This window comes from Dasypus novemcinctus, chromosome 27 (assembly GCF_030445035.2).
Source record: "Dasypus novemcinctus isolate mDasNov1 chromosome 27, mDasNov1.1.hap2, whole genome shotgun sequence".
In the NCBI taxonomy this organism is placed as follows: Eukaryota; Metazoa; Chordata; class Mammalia; order Cingulata; family Dasypodidae; genus Dasypus; species Dasypus novemcinctus.
This window is the reverse complement of record NC_080699.1, coordinates 27,691,464-27,707,074: the sequence shown is the minus strand read 5'-3', so window position 1 is coordinate 27,707,074 and position 15,611 is coordinate 27,691,464. Positions and strand designations below refer to the sequence as shown.

Genomic DNA, 15,611 nt, shown 5'->3' with positions numbered 1-15,611 from the left:
AGGCTGCTGGAGGAGACATCCTGATTGAACTGCAGCATGCCCTTCCTCAACCAGAACTCTGCTTGGTGAGAACAAAGAGCGTGCAGAGACCATGCTCGAAGCAGGGCTGGGACCTGGCGGAAAGCACACGGGTGGGACCTCTGCTTTCCTGTTGTGCTTCGAGTGTCAAATGCCATCTGGTCTTAGGCAAGTCATTCGACCTCTCTGGGCTAGGAAGCCCGTTCTGTTAGGCAGCGGCTCTGTCTTCCACCTACGCCTTGGGGTTCCTTAGGGAAATAATATAAATTACAAATTCTGTAGAAATGCCAAGAATTGTTATGAGGGGTCTTGGCAAACACAGCCCCCTTCAAGGGGCTTTTTACAGAACCACAGATAACAGAGGCTGCTCAGTCCTGTTATACATCCCCTGTTCCCCACAGGATGTCACCTAAATTCTTCCAGTATTTCCTCTTCTTCTAAAAGAAAGTCCGCAGAGGTGGTAAGACACGGGTTTAAGAGCAGGGGTTTGGCTAGGTTCAGATTCCCGACTGCCCACTCAGCTGTGTAACATTGGGAAATTTTCTTAAACTATCTCTATCTCAGATTACTTTATTATAAAGAGGGGGGAAATGTTAGCCCCACAGGTGTGGTGTGAGGCTTAATATAAATGGGAGGATGTATGCAAACCACTTAGCATGTGCTCAGTAAAAAATAGCTATTATTTTTAATTATTGCCTACAACTATAGTCACCCATTTTAGTGTCTCTAGTTAAATCGGGGAAGCACTCCCTTGAGTTACTGATATACCACTAGCTGAAATAAAGTCTTTTATTTTCTCTCCCCCCTGAGATGGCTCCCTCATCTGTTTGCTCATTGTTTTTGCTCATTGGTTTTTTCGCTTGTTTTTTTTTTTTTTTTTTGTGCTCACTGTCTCTTTGGTTTTTTGCTCGTTGTTTTTTCTCTTTGTCTGCTCGTTTTTTCTTTAGGAGGCACGGGGAACCCAACCTGGTTCCTCCCATGTAGGAGGCGGGAACTCAACTACTTGAGCCACATCCATTCCCTGCTCACATGTTTTTGCTCACAGTCTGCTTGTTTTTTCTGATTGTCTGTTTGTTTTTGCTCAATGTCTGCTTGTTGTTTGACTTTTTTTAGGAGGCACCAGGAATCAAATCTGGGGCTTCCTATATGGGAAGCAGGTGCTCAACTGCTTGGGCCTCAACCACTCCCCTGAAATTTAAGTCATTTTAATTTTGCATTGGTAAAACATGTATGTTTCTAATTATAAAAGTGTTGTGTGGCTATACTTCCACTCCAAGAAGATGGAAAAGGCTTCCATCCCTTCCACTACAACTGAAAACCCTGGACAGTATATATACCAAAAGCTCTTTGAAAGGTGGAGAGAAGAAGGCAGACCATCCAGGGACCTCAGGACTGAGGCATGACACAGCAGTGCATTTTCTGGGTTTTGCTTTTTGCCTCATATATCCCAGACATGGAGCTGAGGAAGCCTGCAACCCAGGAACACCAACGGGCACAGACTCAAAATAGCCTCAACAAAAGCCTGCCCTCCCTAGCCAAGAGATCAAGAAACGGTCAGCCTAGGAAGACAGAAAATTTTCAGAAAGTAAATGCTCATCTCCAGCCAAAAACCACATGGAACACTTTAGCTCCACCCCACCCACTCCAGCAAAGGCCGAAGACGGAGCCTAGATTTCCATCCCCAGCAGACGTAATGCGGTGCCCTGACACACCTGCCAGGTGGGGACTCCATCCCCACCAGGGAGTAAGCCCTCTCATATAACATCAGTGGCGATCTTGTGGGGAGCCTGTACATCCACCCCATCCAGCAGTATGGAGGTAACACTCTACTTCCCCACTGGGACAGTGTCAGAGGAGGGCTAATCAGGAGTCAGAACTTTCATCATGGCTCAACTGAATTAAAGACAGGCCTCCCCCAGGGTGGCAGTGCTGACCACCTGGGGGCAATAATGAGGCACTCATGTCCTTCCAGACAGGGAGGTATCAGTGACGGCTGAGTGGGGAGCCAGCGCTTCCATCCCCACCCAGAGGTAACAAGGAACTGCAGCCTGGGGCATCAACAGAGGTTCAGTGGAGATTCTGGCCATGTACCTCCACCTGGAAGTATAAAGACGTGGACTTCCCTTCTCCTGTGGGAGGGGTGTCAGAGGAAGCCAGTTTAGAACATAATGTTTAAATAAGATCCATGTCTTACAACATAATATGAAAATGTCCAGGTTTCAATTGAAAACTGCTTGTCATAACAAGAACCAGAAAGATCTCAAGCTGAACGAAGAAAAAGACAATCAATAAATGTCAAAACCAACACCAAGGTGACAGAGACGTTGGAATTACATGACAGAGATTTTAAAGCAGCTGTGATCAAAATGCTCCAACATGCAATTAAACACATGCTTAAAACAAATGAAAAAATAATAGAAAGGCTCAGCAAAGAAATAGAAGACCCAGTGGAAACCAAATGGGAACTTTAGAGTTTAAAACTTAACTATCTGAAATAAAAAGCTCAGTGGATGGCCTTGAGAGCAGAATGGAGGAACCAAAAGAAAGAATCAGTGAACCATAAGATAGAACAATAGGAATTACCCAACATGAACAACAGAGAGGAAGCAGGCTGAAAAGAAGCATGAACAGAGCCTCCAGGATTTGTGAAACAATAACAAAAGATCTAACATTTGTGGAATCGTGTCCCAGGAGAGGAGATATAGGGTGGGACTGACTAGTACTCAAAGAAATGAGGCTGAAAACTCCCCAAATTTGGCAAGAAGCTGAACAAATCCTGAACAGGATAAACCCAAAGAAATCCACACCAAGACACACAGTCAAATTTCTGAAAACTGAAGACAAAGAGAAAATTTTGAAAACAGTGACAAGGAAAAGCTTAGCAGTTGAGGAAAAATAATTTGAATGAGAACAGATTTCTCATCAGAAACCATGGAGGCTAAAGAAGAAAATGACACATTTTTCAATGAGCTGTCAATCCCAAATCCTTACACCCAGTTGTTTTTGTTTCCTAGGTTGCTCAAGCAAACACCATGAAGTGGGTTGGGTTAAACAATGGGAATTGACTCACTCACTGTTTGAGGCTGGGAATAAGTCCAAATCAAGGCGTCATCAAGGTGGTGCTTTCTTCCCAAATACTGTAGTGACCTGGGGCTGGCTGCTGGTGACCTTGACCTTTATTAGCTCCCCCATCATATGCACATGGCAGCCTTGCCTGGTCTCCCTGTTCCCTTGTTTTCATTGAATTTCAGCTTCTGACTGCTCCCTCCATGGCTTTCTCCAATTCTGTCTGAATTTCACTCTGCTCATGAAGGACTCCAGTAATAAGATGGAGACACGTCCCTGACTGGGCTAGGCCACAACTTAACTGAAGTAACCTCATCAAAAGGTCCTACTTACAGCAGGCTCACATTCACAGGAATGCATTAGATTTAAGAACATGTTTTTCTGGGGTTTGTACAGATTCAAACCACCACACCAGGGAGGATACATCAGGAATGAAAGGAAAATCAAGACCCAAACTTTTCCATCAACCCAAATAAAAATTCTGTACATTTTAAGCCTTAACTCCCTATTCCAACTTCATCAACGCTTATTAATTTCTGGGTTTTTTAAAGTAAAAAGAATAGCCTTCCCAGTGTGACGTTGTAGTTCATTGTGGTTTGGTATACATTTATTTAATGACCAATGATGTAGAGCATCTTTTCATGCGCTTATTGGTCATATGTATATAAAAATAATCACTTTTTAATAATTAGGTGTATAGAGCAAAAACTTGAAAAATCTTTCTGAACATGAGTAATTTCAAAGAAAAATTACTCTTGTTCAATGGAGGTCATCCTATGTCCTCTCTTCTCAGCATAAAATTATTTTACTTCAAAAACTCCTTCTCTTAGAATGTCCTGATGCCATTCTCTGTCCCTCTTGCCCACTCTGGCTATTTTCCTGAGAGGTTTTTCCCATCTAAATACAGACAAGGCCAAATCCTGCTTGGTTCATAAGGATTAGCTTGATCAGAGCCAGTGATACTATGGACCTTGACCATAGTATTTTTCAATTCAATCAAATGCCCTCCATTTTGAATGTACCACAAGGGAGTTGCTAAGTAGGCCAAGATACAATGGGGTGTTCGTTCTGTAATGTATGGGATGACATATTTTTTTAGGTGAGTGTTGTGGCAGAGAAGAAAAGTTATAACTCAGACAGACTGACACACACACACGCAGTGATATTGTGGCCTATACAGCCAGTTGCTGTATATCACTTGTTGTATATCAGTCTGGGTGGTACAGACAAATATTGGGACACTGCAGGTAAGTCTATTCCATAGAGAAATTACTGCTCATCCAGTTGCCTGTGCCTCAACTTCTCCAACTGTAAAATAGGTAGCTTTGATCTGTCTTTGGTTCATTAAGAAATTTAGTGAAGTGATATATTTTGGGCTCTACAACCCCTCAAAAAAAAAAAACAAAACACCTTCATGAATAAATGAAAGACCCCACTAAGAAACAGTTTCAAGTTCATTGATCACACAGTTTCTTTAAGAAACTCTCTCTAAATATTTAATAAAAGTAGACCAATGACTGGCAAACATGCAAAAGTTCAGAAATGAACTCACCAAATCTGTGACTCAACTGGAATACCTAAAAAAGTGATTCTATTTTGGCTGTACAGTTTGCCTGCTCTAAGGACCAACTTCCAAGGGCCATATTTTTCATCCCACTGAATTTTTCATTATAATTCCTGAATAGCCATCACTGAGTAACTTGTATCAGTAATGTTGATTATCTTTTGTGTCTGCTCTAGGATATTTGTGCCGGTTAAAAACAGAGAGAGGAGAGCTGAGACAAGTAATGCTCTATATACATATCTGGAAGCAAGAATTACCTAAATAATCCAGTCTGGTCCCTGCACCAGCACTTCAGGGTCTAAGGCAGGAACTTCCAAGGCCCACAACTGCCAAGAGGGCCACTTAAGGATAAAGGGGTTCTCAGAGCAGAGCTAAATTTTAGTCCAATAGGGTATAATGTAAGTAATAAATGAGAACTAAAGCAGATGAATCATGAGGAGAGAAAATCGGTTGAGCACATTCTAAACTGCAAGGGGAGAGTAAATACGATACCAGAAGAAAGAAAAAAAGGATAGATAGAAATTTTAAAGGAAAAGATGATATTAAAATATTGGTCTGATAATTGTCAGTTCAGAGTTCAGTATCTTCAGCAGAGCCCACAGATCTCATCCTAAGAGTTAAGTATGACTTAAAGGTAATTCTGATTCAGGGGCATGTCCTTAAAATGGCAGGACCATGATGAAAATTAGCAGCCTGCATCAATAAGCAAGCAATCAACAAAGACTTTTTTGAGTGCTGCTCATCAGCAGTGACCTAGGGCAGTGGCAGGTAGTAGGGAGGGTTTGGGATAAATTGAAGAAGAAACACTCGATTTCTGCTAGGACTAGGGTTTCTGACGGGATGAGCACAGCATTTCATTTATTAAGGTCCCAGGATACAAGGTAAATCTAAAAAATCAATTGTATTTCTATATATGGCAAGAAGGATTTATAAAGTAAAATTTTAAAATGCTATTACAGGGAGTAGATGTAGCTCAAGTAGTTGGATGCCTGCTTTCCATATATGAAGTCCCAAGTTCAATCTCTGATGCCTCCTGAAAAACAAGCAAACAAACAAATAAACAAAAACAAAACAACTCTCATTGGGGAGTGGATGTGGCTCAGTAGTTAAGTGACTGCTTTCCATGTATGAGGTCCTGGATTCAATCCCCAGTACCTCCTAAAAATATATACACTATTACAATAACTTTTTTTTAAAAAAAGCTATTTAGAAATAAGTCTAAAAGAAGATTTATAAGAGCTCTCCTTTGAAACTATAAAACCTTGCTGAGAGATATTAAAGCAGATCTAAATAAAAATATGATATACCATTTCATGGATTAGAAGGTTCACTATTGTTAACAATACTGATAAGATTTCTATATTGGCCAGCAAAAAGGGTGCCAATACAAAGTACCAGAAATCTGTTGGCTTTTATAAATGTTATTTATTTGGGGTAAAATCTTACAGTCCCAAGGCTGTGGAAAATCCATCTCAAGGTACTGTAAGAAGTACTGTCTAACCAAAGTCAGCTACCATGTGTTGAAGCAAGATGGTGGGTGATGTCTGCTGGGTTTCAGCCTTCGGCTCTCGAGGCTCCATGGGGACAGTTTCTTCCTAATTTCAGCTGCAGGCTGGCATAGGGCTTGTCCCTCAGGTACTCCTATATCAGTCTGAGCTCTCTTCCTAAAGTCAGCTGTAAGTTATCAGGCAAATGGTCCATCTCTCCCTGGGGTTTTAGCTGTTTGAGCCCTCTCCTTTCTGTCAAATGGCAGGATCAAAGATGACAAAGTGTCTCCTCTGTGTGTCTTCTTGTGTGAGTGTCTGTTTATATAAGACCCAGCAAGGGAGGAGAGCTTCAGCTTGAGTCACAACCCCTGATATAGTCAAATCAAATGCCCTAATCTTGACAGGTAATTTAATCAAAGACATCTCAGTTGAATTTAATGCAATCAAAGGAAATCACACCCAGGGGAATAAATAAATTTACAAACATAATCTTTCTCTCTTTGGAATTCATAAAATAATCTCAAACTGCCACAACTTCCATTCTTCCCCAAATTGATCTATAAATTCAACAAAGTTTTATTTTTAATTTTTTTTTGAAAGATTTATTTTTATTTTTTTATTTATTTCTCTCCCCTTCCCTCCCACCCCCCACCCCGGTTGTCTGTTCTCTGTGTCTATTTGCTGCGTCTTCTTTGTCTGCTTCTGTTGTTGTCAGCAGCAAGGGAATCTGTGTTTCTTTTTGTTGCATCAGCTCTCCGTGTGTGCAGCGCCATTCCTGGGCAGGCTGCACTTTCTTTCGTGCTGGGCGGCTCTCCTTACGGGGCGCACTCCTTGCATGTGGGGCTCCCCTACATGGGGGACACCCCTGCGTGGGGCGGCACTCCTTGTGTGCATCAGCACTGCACATGGGCCAGCTCCACATGGGTCAAGGAGGCCCAGGGTTTGAACCGCAGACCTCCCATGTAGTAGACGGACTCCCTACCCACTGGGCCAAGTCTGCTTCCCTCAACAAAGTTTTAATCAAAATCCCAGAAAGATACTTTGAAGAAATTTATAAGAAAATGTAAAATTAATATGGAAATGCAAATGAAGATAACAGCAAAATCTATTTTGAGTAAGGAGAAACTACTATAAAGCCAGAATAATCAAGCAATATGATTTTGGCATAAGGATAGACAAACAGAACAATAAAGCAGAATACAGAGTCCAGAAGTAGATAAAAAATATATACATATGATCAATTGATTTTTAACCAAGGCATTAAATCAATTGAATAAAGAAAGGGAAAAAAAATTAAGAAATAGTGTTGAAATAACTGGATAGCTATCTGGAAAAAAATATGATCCTTGATCTCTATCTCACTCCATATAAAGAAATTAATCTAGATGGATCAAAGACTTAAATATGAAAGCTAGGAATAAAGCTTCTAGAAGAAAACATAAGAGATTATTTTTATGACCTTGGGTTAGGCAAAGACTTTCAAGACAGTACTCCAAAATCACAATTACCAAATAAAGAATTTGTAAATAGGACTTCACCAAAATTTTTTAGTTCTCCTGTATAAAAGACACCATTAAGAAAATGAATAGGCAACTCAGAGACTGAGCAAAGATATTCACAATGCATATTTCTGACAAAGGGCTTGTACCCAGAAAGTATAAAGAACTACTATGGATCTGCAATAAAAAGATTAAAATTCCCATAAAAAAGGGTCAACACACTTAGCAAGTTACTTCACTAAAAAAGGTACACAAATGGCCAATAAGCACATAAAAAGGAGCTCAATATCATTAGTCATTAGGGAAATGCAAATTAAAACTTCGATGATGTACCATTCCATACCCATTAAAATGGCTATAATCAAAAATACTGAAAATTTCCAATGAAATTTGAGTGAAAATGCAGAACAGCTGGAATTCTCAAACAACATTAATAAAAGTGAAAATGGTACAAATAATTTTGGAGAACTTTTTGGGAATTTCTTATAAAGTTTAAAATACATTTATGACCCAGCAAGTCTACTCCCAGATAGTCACACGCTCACCCCAAAAATGAAAACATCTGTCCACAAAAAGACTTGCATACATATGTTTATAGCAGCTTTATTCATAGTACCCAAAATCTAGAAACAACCCAAATGTCAATCCCCAGGTGAATGAATGAAAAAAATGCAGTATATTCATACAAAAGAATACTACATAGCAATAAGAAGGAATGAACTGCTGATACAATCAACAACATGGATAGATCTCTGAAACATTGTGTAGTACAAAAGAGGGCAGACAGAAAAGAATATATACTACATGAGTCCATTTATATTAAGACAGAACAGGCTAAACTAATCTATTGCGAGAGAAATCAGAACAGTGGTTGCAAAGTGCAGGCGGTGATGATGAAATTAGAGTTGGTGGAAAAGTGACTGCCACAAAGGAGGGTAGTTTCTGGGATAACAGAAATGCTCTCTATCTTGCTTTGGGTGGTGGTTTTCAGTTATAGAGAATTGTCAAACTCATCAAACTGAACACTTAAGGTCTGTGCATATTATTGTATTTAAATTACATCTTAATAAATAAATGTTTAAGTAGTGGATCCACCAACGTTTTCATCCAGGGGCAGGGAAACTATCACCACTGAGTACATTTTTTAAATGTTTTTTTATTTATTTACTTTAACTTATTTATTTTTTATTTATCCCCCCACCGCACTCCCCATGGTTCTCTTGTCTGTCTGCTCATTGGTTGCTTACGTTGTCCAGGAGGCACTGAGAACCGAACCTGGGACCTCCCAGATGGGAGGGGAATGCCTATGGCCTAAGCCACTTTCGCTCCGCGAGCTGCGGCATCTGCTGGCTCATTGCGTCAGTGGGGCATCTAGTTTATTGTGGTGGGATGGCACCTGCTTATCTTCTTTAGGAGGCACTGGGACCTCCCATGTGGCAGGTGGGCGCCCAACTGGTCGCATCACATCCGCTTCCCACTGAATACATTTTGAATGGTCAGTGGGAAACAAAAACAAAGTTTTGTTTTGATTTCATCCTAAAATTGCGTTTATTCAAGATATTGGTTAAATGCAATACTCATTTTGTCCAAGAAAGACAGAAAGAAGAAAGAGAGACAGAGGGAAGAAAGAGGTAGGGAGGGAGGGACGGAGGAAGGAAGGAAGGAGGGAGGGAAGGAAGGAAATGTGACACCCTCCCTGACTTTTCCAGTTCCCTCCACCCCTCCATTCTATCCCTGTAGCATTTCCCTGGGGACTCCATGTCGTCATCATTCCAGGACTTGGTGCTGTCACAGGCAACCCTGAGATGGTTGGGCAATTGGGGCACTGCTTGGAGCAAGTAGAGAAGGATATAGAATGGTAGCTATTGAGAGTTGATTTGCAGGGTACCTGTTCTTGGTGCCAAATTTAGTTTAGGGAAAATCCTCACCTGAAGGGAGCAAGGAAAGGCTTTTCCCAGGAGAATTCTGATCAGTGCAGACATAGTGGCAGGCAACTCCAGAAGAGGGTATCAAAGCCAAAGGCTCAGAATCAAAAGCACCAAGCATGTTGGAGAAATAAAAAGTACCCATTATAGCTACCATTTACCGAGTATCTTCTCTTTGCCACAAGCATTACATTTATTTCCTCGTTTAAACTTCAGGACAACTCCACAACATACAGATAATAACATAAGGACAGAGGGAGGTTGGTTCTAACTAACTTGCTCCAGGTCCCCAGCTACCCAACGCAGAGATGAGCTTTGGATCCAGGTCTGTAACTCAAGTACTTTCTTGCACTGTACCTTGATGCCAGTGTCCTGGGTCCCTGCAGATGAGACTGGGACAGGGCCCTTAAGGCCTTATTGCACAAAGCAGGATATCAAGTAATTAATTAGTTAATTAACTAATACAGAGCAAAGAGGTTGTTAAGAAAAATTAAGATAGTGTGGAATGATGTTGGGAGGTTCAGAACATAGAGGACCTTGAATAACAAATGAAGGCATATCAATTTTATTGCAGGTAAAGGGAAGTCATCCAAGTTCTTAGAGCAAAATCATGTGAATGTGAAAGAAATGTTTTAACAGGACTTTATGATCAGCAGCAGGAATAGTGGCCTGCTAGTTGCTACAAGGCACCATTTAAGTGTCAAAATTAATGGCACAGCAGTGATCGTGAAAAAAAAAATATTCAGGAGACATTGTAAAGTAAATATGCTTAAGACCTAATGGGATGAAGGGTTGGGCAAGGTAAGCTGGAAAAAGATAGGAGGGTTTGAATGGTCAAAACTTGGTCCTGGGGAAAAAGGTGGTTCTATTACAGGAGTCAGAAAGGAGCTGGAAGGAGGCAAAGGGATCAGCTAATCTAGGGGTTCTTAACCTTTTTTGTTCCATTGATCCCTTTGCCAGTCAAGTGCAAACCACAGACTCCTTCTCAGAATGTAGCAGCAGATAGTTTTATGACACTCAGCTAGCTTCGGGTCTAACAACTACTGTCATTTTAAAGTGTGGATGAGCGTAAGCGATTTTTTGAGGGCGCATCAACTGTAATGTGATATGGAATGAATATTACTGTAATTTATTGTATACATTCATAAGTGAAAGAAATGCTAGATTTCAGTTAGAGGTCAGAGAAAAAAAAGATTAATAAGTTGGTTTTTTTTCAAGTCAAGCTCACGGATGCCCTGAAATCTTTCCACAGACCCCTTTGGGGGGTCCATGGACCCCGGGTTAAGAACCCCTGCCTGCTAATCAGTACAATTTAAGGCAGTTGGGTTTTGAGATATGGTGGGAGCTCCAAGACAATGAGAGGAGAACAGGGTCTTGAGATCAGACAACCAAACCCTGAGCACTGTAGCAGCCTCCTGAAGTGCTTGAGCTCAGGAGACAGAGCAGGCCTGGGGCTGACACCTACCAGCCCTTTCAGCCTCAGGTTCTTCCTCTATAAAATGAAATAATTCATGTACATGGTTTAAAGGGTTGATGGGAGGATTAAAGTGCAAAGTAAGTATCCAATAAATGTCAGCTCTGATGATTGAGACCTGCGTTTACTTGGGGAGATGGAAGCAGAGAGATCTGGAGAGCCAGATGAGGAACATCAGCCAACTTTGGAGAAGACTTAGAGAAGTACCATGTGCTATATGCTCAGAGGATCTTAAGGAGAGATGGAGTAACAAAGGAGGATGGGGCCAGAATAGACCACTGAAATGGACAATCAGTTAACTAAAGTGAGCAAGGATTTCAGGGGTTCAAGGAACACTGAATCATGTCACACGAAGTCAGTAGGCAAATAAGAGAGGATATAAGCAGAAACAAGATCTAAAAGTGTAACAAGAAAAAAGGCAAATTCAAAGGAAGAATTATTTTCAAAATCAAGAAGACTAGACTATGGGTGAAAGCAGAAAGAAAATGAAGGGAAGGTGGACAAAGAAATATAAGACAAACATCAGAGAAAAATGATAATTTTGGGATAAAACCCCAATGAAGTCAAGGGAAAACATGGATGAATTAGCCTGAGAAATAACAAGGGAGATCATTTGTCTAAAGAAGATAGAGATGAGAGAGAGAATAAATGAGAGATAAGAAGGGAAAATGACTTCGGTGTTCTGAGGCCCTGTAGGTGGCTGAGAAGAATTTGACCCCAAGGACACTCTAGTCCTTTGGTTGAACATCAGAATTCACCTGTGATCCAGGGGCCTCAGACCCCAAGGAAGGGAGCCGATGGTACCCCTCAGTTCCCACTTGGCCCCAATTTGAATACATATGCATGGCCTTCCTGACAAAGGAAGCCTATTTTTATCTCTTGCAAATAAATGGCACCCACACAGGAAGTTCTAGGAGCTTCTCTCAGTTGCCGCCTCTCCAAGGTATTATTCCAGATGCTCAATGAAAAGGACCACCAAGTATTCACATAATACTAAAGCAGAATTGACAAGTTTAGACTTCAGACTTGGTTAGGGTATGTTCTCTTCACCAAGTTCCCTCTGGATCAATGATTTCTGTGGAAATTTTTTAAGTGTCCCAATTCTCTGATGGATGTGGCTTGGAAGCCTTATGCTCACAGGAGCCCAATTCAACATTTGGTAATTCATTGGAGTATGTGGTACTTGGCATTTTCATTGCTTCATTATTTAAAGGGCAATTCATTACGTGCAATGGAAACAAATAAAACTCTATTTCTGACATTTCTAAATCTGAACCCTGAACTCTCAATAAACCTTCCAGTTTCAAAATAATTATTTAAGCAAAGCCCTGGTGCATTTACTCTGAACCATTGAGGAGTCCTCCTAAGGTGGATAATGCAATCCCCAGCGCTGTCGTGTGGGCACTGGAACTTCCCGGAAGAATATTAAATAGTCCCCGATGCTGCAACCCATTAAGGGAAATCCTGTCCTCACAGGCCTCAATCAAATTTGCACAGCAATTAGTCCTGCACAGGGTTTGATACATTTCTTAATTATAAAACAACTTTGTACTCTGTTGGCCCTTTCAGATGGGTTAAGAGATCGTTAATTACCTCCTCCTGAGACATCAAAGGTTTTTTTTTTTTTTTCTTTTTGCCTGTATTTTTTTAATCCCCAATTTTTGGGATGAATAAAGCAAGATGTAGAGAGGAACTAACATCTATCGAGTACCTACTATGTGTTAAATCCCATTTTGGGTAATTTACACTTGAGTACACAAATCTGTGGGTCAAGTATTCATCCTGTTTTGGAAGTCAGATGTCCCGGCCCTTGGTTACATTGCTAATGAGTCAATGTGCCTCAATGCATTTTATACCCTAGTGCCCCTTGGGGCGAGCACACATTTTTGAGCACCTTCTGTATACTGGCAGTGTGCTCAGTGTGGTGAAGGAGTAGCCTTGGCCCCTGTTATCCGGGCATCCAGTCCAAGAGGAAGCAGCTAGAAACAAATCATTCTTCCATCGTGCCTCTAGGATAGCAGCACCCAGAGCGTTGCGGGGGTCCAGAGGGGCCTGCTCAGCCCGCGGTGGCCCTGAGCCTTCCCGCAACCCAAGGCGGCTCACCTCCGGCTCCAAATCCGCTGGCTACGGCCACCTCGCCATTGCTCCCTGGTCTTAAGCGCTCACACAGGAAAGGAAGTTGAAACCTATCAGGAACCAGCCTGCCTAGAAAACGAACCCAGGCGTTCTCCCGCCTCGCTCCTGGGCAGGAGAAAACGCCAAAGTCCTTCCCCGGGGCCCTTTGACTCAGGGAGCCCCGCCCTGTTCCCCCGCAGCGCCCCTCCCCCATCACCAACCCGTCCAGGTTGTTTTGCTTTTTCTAACCTTCCTAAATTGCGCATTTCATAAGACCTTCAGGAAAAAGTCAGGAAGTGAGGTTGGGAGGAAGAGGGAGGAGGAGGGCAGGGCGGGGAGGGGGGGCGCTCAGGAGATGGAGCCTTTCATGATCACGACCCGGGAGGCCACGTCCTCGGCCTCTGCGGGCGCTCCCCGCACGCCGGAGGCGCGCCACCCTCCCGCTAACGAGCAGAGCGCGGAGATAACTAATCCTCAGGCAATTACCGCGCCGCATCCCACCGACAGGTTGGCGGCGCTCCGCGTGTGCCCCGCAGCGTGCCTTCGCCCCGCCTCCCGAAACGTTTTGACAGCTGCGACCAGCCCCGGGCCCCTCCCGCGACGTCCCCCGGGAGCGCCAGCTCGTCACCGCGGGGACCTTGGAAGCCGGTGGGAGGGAGAAGGCCACCCGAACAGGGTGCGGGAAGCCCGGCTCCGCCGTGCGCGTTCACGTGCTATTTGCAGGGCCGCGGTGGAGAAAACGCTGGCGCGGGGGCCCCTGCTCCCCGGCCGCGCTCCCACCCCCGCCGCTTCCTGGGGGGCTGGCGGGGGCTTTCGACTGCGGTGAAAAATTAGAGCGCGCAGGCCGGGCCCGCTCCCGGCGGGGCTCGGCGCTCCCGTGGTAGGGGGATGGTGTGCAGCACACATGTTCCTTTGTTTGGCGGGACCACGTGCTCTGTTTGCACAGCAGCATGTGGTACCACTGGAGGAAATCGAACCAACACTGAAAGTTCAAGGAACAGCCAAGCTCTGCTGGGAAGCGGCTGGGCCCGGGCCCGGGGCCGAAGCGATGAGGCAGGACGCAGGCCGGGCCGGGGGCGGGAGGGGGGGACCACGAGGGAAAAGCTATTTTGGAGAAAGAGGACCGCAGGTTTCTGGCACCAAGCAGACATGGGGAGAGTTTTCTGCAGTAACCAGGCGCTCCTGCCTGGGCTGGGAAGTGCGCTTTGATTATAAGAATAATCGTTTGTGTTTGAAAGGTCTTTACAGTTGATGAAGGCTTTTTGCAACCTTTATCTCCTTTAATCCTTACAAAAACATGTGGCTGCTAAAGTGAGTCTCCTTCTTGGGGTAAGGAGGGACATGGGATGGGCTGGCCCTGAACCCTTTGACCCAATGACTTGAACTTCTGGCAGGCCCAGTGGGGCAGCTCCAGCAAGTTTGAGGGCAAAATTCATGAAACTGGAATCATTTACCTCTGGCTCATTCCTCTCCCTCCCTCTCTCCCTCCCTCTCTCTCTAGTTCTCTCTCTCAATATTGCACTTTGTTTTTAAATTACAAAACAGTACACACTTGTGGTTAAGAAAATAACCCAAATAGTACCGAAACAAATGATACAGAAATGTGTAATTTAAAAAGGGAAAGTCTTCCAAAATTGAATTCCCCAAATAAAGGGCAGGTTGAAGAGTTTCATTCATTTCCTTGTTTTCTCATGCATACATGAATGTATTTATCCAATGTATAAATACATGCATTTTTAAAAAGTGAGATCATGCTACACATATTCAATTTAACAATAGCTACGATGTCCTTCCAAATCAGAATATATGGATCTACAGCACTATTCTTTTTAACAATTACATAGTATTTCCTTTTTTGAATGTACCATTATTTAATAGTTTCCAGTTTTTATTAAAATAATGTTGAAGTAAGCAGCCATGACTGTATATTGCATACTTGTGAAAATAATACTTTAGGATGAATTCCTAAAACTGCTAACTCAAAACAGTGTTGGGTTATAAGGAAGGTAAATTTTAAATTTCAGTAGATGTGGCCAAATTGTTCAACAAAACTTTCACACTAATTTAAAATGCCACTGTCAGTGAATGAAAATTCCACACACATAACCTGATAATTGTCTATGCTTTCTCATTTATTTTTTAATTGGAGAAGTTGTAGATTTATAGAAATCATGTAGAAAAAACAGACTTCCCACATACCCTGATATTATAATAATTATGCTACTAACTATACTCCATAGTTTACCTTAGGGTTCACTGGATGTTTTGTACAGTCCTATGGATTTTTATTTTTCTTCTTGTAACATGTGTACAACCTAAAATTGTCCCTTTTAACCATATTCAAATATATAATTTAGTGGTGCTGATTATGTTCAAATATTGTGCTACCATCACCACCATCCATTACCAAAATGTCCCCATCACCATGTTCTACTATCAACTTGTACAAAGTTGATAGTAACA

General features: G+C 42.5%; 1 long non-coding RNA gene across 1 annotated transcript; it reads right to left on the bottom strand.

The window, feature by feature from the left end:
• Nucleotides 1-5,472: 5,472 nt before the first annotated feature.
• Nucleotides 5,473-14,020, bottom strand: LOC131276308 (uncharacterized). Its single transcript, XR_011647643.1, has 2 exons — nucleotides 13,137-14,020; nucleotides 5,473-5,681 (listed from the first exon to the last, which is right to left on the bottom strand). It is a non-coding gene; the product is annotated as an uncharacterized lncRNA (long non-coding RNA).
• Nucleotides 14,021-15,611: the final 1,591 nt, after the last annotated feature.